This window comes from Sciurus carolinensis, chromosome 5 (genome assembly GCF_902686445.1).
Source record: "Sciurus carolinensis chromosome 5, mSciCar1.2, whole genome shotgun sequence".
Taxonomy (NCBI): domain Eukaryota; kingdom Metazoa; phylum Chordata; class Mammalia; order Rodentia; family Sciuridae; genus Sciurus; species Sciurus carolinensis.
In genome coordinates this window covers 105,168,872-105,172,626 of record NC_062217.1, presented here as the reverse complement: position 1 = coordinate 105,172,626, position 3,755 = coordinate 105,168,872, and the positions used below count along the sequence as shown (strand labels likewise).

The following is a 3,755-nucleotide window of genomic DNA, read 5'->3' as shown; positions in this document are numbered from 1 at the left end:
CACTGCTACTGCACCAAGCCAGGCAATACACCAGTGACCTTGAGTTGGAGACTTGACCTTCCTAAGAGAGGTGCACATCTGTTCACAACACACTAGTGATAACAGAAGAGTGTTTCCTGAGTGTGTCGCCCTGAAGAAGCCACTAGTCACCCTGTAGGGATTTTACTCAACCCAGTTGCTTAAGTTCCTTGTAGTGAGCCCTCCTTCACATCTCTGGGTGCCGCTGCGGTTCCCGCCAGCATGCGCTCACCCGCAGCCTTGAGCGAGCAGCCAGGCCTGGGACGCCAGGCTTTGAGGCCAGGCCCGCCTCCCTGCCTCCCTTCGCACTTGGCAGGCCTAGGCTCACCCCCCTCGGCTGCGTTGGCCATTGCCGTCCAGCAGGTCGCCGGCTTCCAGCACCCGCAGCCAGGGTGGCACCAGGCACTGCTGCTCTGCTTGTGGCTGCCGAGCGGCGCGGCGGTGCGGCCCTGCCACCCAGGGTGTCGCTGTCCCAGTTGTAAGCGCAACTCTCTGAGGAGGAGCAGCTGCTGGAGGAGTTCCGCCGGGAGTTGCCACAGGAATGACTGCAGGAGAAGCTGGAGCTGGAGCTGCGAGCTGACGTTGGCCCGCGAAAGGACTCTTCCATCTCGAGCAGGGATGGCTACAGCGCCATGTAGATGCCTTCATCCAAACTAAGGACTCCATTATGGCAGGTTCTAGCTTCCTGAGGGTACCCACGGCCATGCGGGACTGGCGTCAGTGCTTGGTGGCCTGCTGTTCAGAGTCGCGCCGCTCGGTGGCGGTGGTGGAGCTGCCCAGACTGCCCGTGTCCCCAGTGGCGCGCTTGGCTGCTACCTCTTCAGCTGCCCTGTGCGCGGCCACAGTGTCTGCGAGTTCGCGCTGCACGGTGCATTCAGCAGCTACAGCCTCAGCCACGTCCCGGACACCGACCAGGGAGACTTGGAAACTGAAGACCCAGCTCTGTCCACCACCTGTGCCGCGCCTCCGCTGGACAAGGATGAACCTCCATTTAGCAAGGCTGGGCAGGATGTGTTTTTGCATCTGTGCACAGATGGAGTGATTCTGGACTGCTGTGAAAGCACAGATGACCACGCCATCGTCCAGTATGAGTGGACACTGCTGCAGGGTGATCCGTCAGTGGACATGAATGTGCCTCAACCAGGAACCTTAAAGCTGACCCACCTACAGGAAGGAACATACACCTTCCAGCTGATTTGGACTGACACCGCTGGTCGGAGAAGCTCTGACAATGTGTCCATGACAGCGCTTCCCAGGACCTACTCCACAGGAGGGGGTTTGAATATTTGCTCATGCTACCACTTTTTTTGTGACAATGGCTGCTGCATTCATATCTCCTTTGGCATGCGATGGAGAGCAGCAATGTCCTGATTGGTCTGACGAGGCTTTCTGTCAAAACTTGGACCTTGACCCCAAGGTGGTGAGCCAGTTAGCCCTGCTCAGCCAGGCACAATGGGGCTGAGTGAGCATGTGAGGGAGCATTCCTTGTTGGAAAATTCACAGAAAGTCACTGCCCCCAACCTGTTGGTCACCTCATCAGTCACAGGAAAGAGAATTCACTCCACCTCCTTAGGACTACAGAATAAAATCATTCCTCTGTTGCCAGATAGTCATTCCTCAAGCAAGAACATAAAAGAGGAAAATTATATTTTTGAGTCCAAGAGTGATAGAGGAAGAGGAGAAAATCCAGCCCCAGAAACAGGTGTGGTACTGCCCCTGGCATTGGGTTTGGCCAGCACTGCTCTGCTGCTTCTCATGGTTGCTTGCTGACTGCAACTGGTGAAACAGAAACTGAAGAAAGCTGGTCCCGTTACATATGAGGAATCTGACTACCTCATAAATGGGATGTATTTGTAGCAAATGTAAAAGCTTAGGGCAAGAATGTGTTTCATTTGTACAATTTATTCTTTTATTAGGTTCTGATATTTATAACCTCCTTTGTTTTTCATTGGGCTAGAAGATTCTGCAAATCACAATCCTTTATATTTATTTACGAGAGAAAGATTGTCCTTAAGTACATGAACTATTTCAATAGAGAGGAATTCATGTAGTTAAAGACTTTTTTAAATCTAATTCTGATTTACTGTTTTCCCTAGAAATAGAAATTTGTCATCAGCTGAGGCAGTTTTGTCAGTATCTCAGAAGATGGTCTGAAGGTGGTGGTGTTCACCCTTAGTTTTTGAGAAGTAGACCACCAGGCCCTTGGAGTACTGGGTCACTTACGGTGTGAATTCCTGTGGTCCTAGTCTTCTTTAACCTCTAATACTCCCCTCTTTCTATTACCTTGATAAACATGTTTCTGAGGATGGCTTTCAAGGGAGTTTATACTCTCAATGAAATGTTACCTATGGCAGGTTTATATACAAATTATAAATCTTTAGGACAGATGAAGTCTGAGGAGAGAGAGGAAGGTAGGTTCTTGCCAATGTCTTTGACATTTTGTCATGTAGTTTGGGGCCTCATTAGGCTGATCTTCAGAGGGGGATAAAAAAGCTAGACTTTGGATTAAGAACAGCTCTAAGATGGTTACAAAGTGAGAGAGGAAATCAAGGTGGAAGTAATTTTGGGGGCCAAAATATTAAACAGAAACTTACCTGAGGACCAAGTGAGCAAGGAGGAGAGTTAATACTTTGTTCTATCTGCTCACCACTACTCCACAGTCCAGAGCACAACAACCCATTCATACAGTCACAAGTTTTTAAGATAAGTCTTTTTTGATGAAAGAAAAACAGCAGGACATTGAGTGGATTTCTGTCACCATGAAATGTCACCATGTTTAAGTATCAGCAGGTTAATTGTTCTCGTGGATGAAGCCAGGTTTTTTTTTCTTCATTTCTTAAATGCTATACAATGCTATAATGTGCAGTCAGCTAATGCCAGGCTTATATATTTCCAGAGGAGAAAGTAGTATTGCAGAAATTTGTTCTTACAGAAAACTGGCATTAGCAAGAAGGCTGTCCTGGGCTTCCAGCATTTCTATACTTGCCATACTGCCTGCTCTTTTCCTCTACAGAATCCTGTGGAGGGAGGACTGTGGAGGAAAGAGATAATTTGAAAGTATTGTAAGTGGCAGAGTGAAAATAAATTCAGCAGGAATCAATTCAGCTCATCCCTAACCAGTCTACATGATTCCTCAGTGAAGGCAAAGATTGCTGAGGGAGGAAGCTTCATTACAGGACTGTAGGTAAAAGCATCATGACAAAGCTGTACAGAAATATTTATTGGTCAAAGGAATCAACTTATCTTTGTTAAATTCAAGCAAAAAAATCAGTTTTGCTATTGCAAAGAAACAAGCATTCTATTGTCAATTTGCTGTTTGGTTAGTTGAACATCTAGCATTGATTTTGCATTAGTTGATCAGATCATTTTTTCCTCTCAAAGATTGGACTGACATACTAGAAAATGTGCTTGATAGTACCAATGACCAGGAGACCAAGTGGTAGAAAGTTATTTAATGACATGGTTAGTCATATTGCTGGCAGGCATGTGAGTGTGTCAGCATGTGTAGAGGCTGATGCTTAGGCACTCTGTATCTTGAAAAGTCTTTATGGATTATGGGCATACTTTTTCTTAGAAATAAGAAATATGGGAAATAAGAGCACACCATACCCCATTTCTTTAGGCTTCTCCTCAATGCAAATTTATCTTGGTCTTAATTTAGAGTTACTTCTCAGACCCTTCACTGAAGTTGTCACTTTTACCTGCTCTGGTGTCCCACAGACCTCTTTAAAACCCTA

General features: G+C 46.8%; 1 pseudogene; it reads left to right on the top strand.

The window, feature by feature from the left end:
• The first annotated feature begins 240 nt into the window (after nucleotides 1-240).
• On the top strand, nucleotides 241-1,875 carry LOC124985702 (low-density lipoprotein receptor-related protein 11-like; annotated as a pseudogene).
• Nucleotides 1,876-3,755: the final 1,880 nt, after the last annotated feature.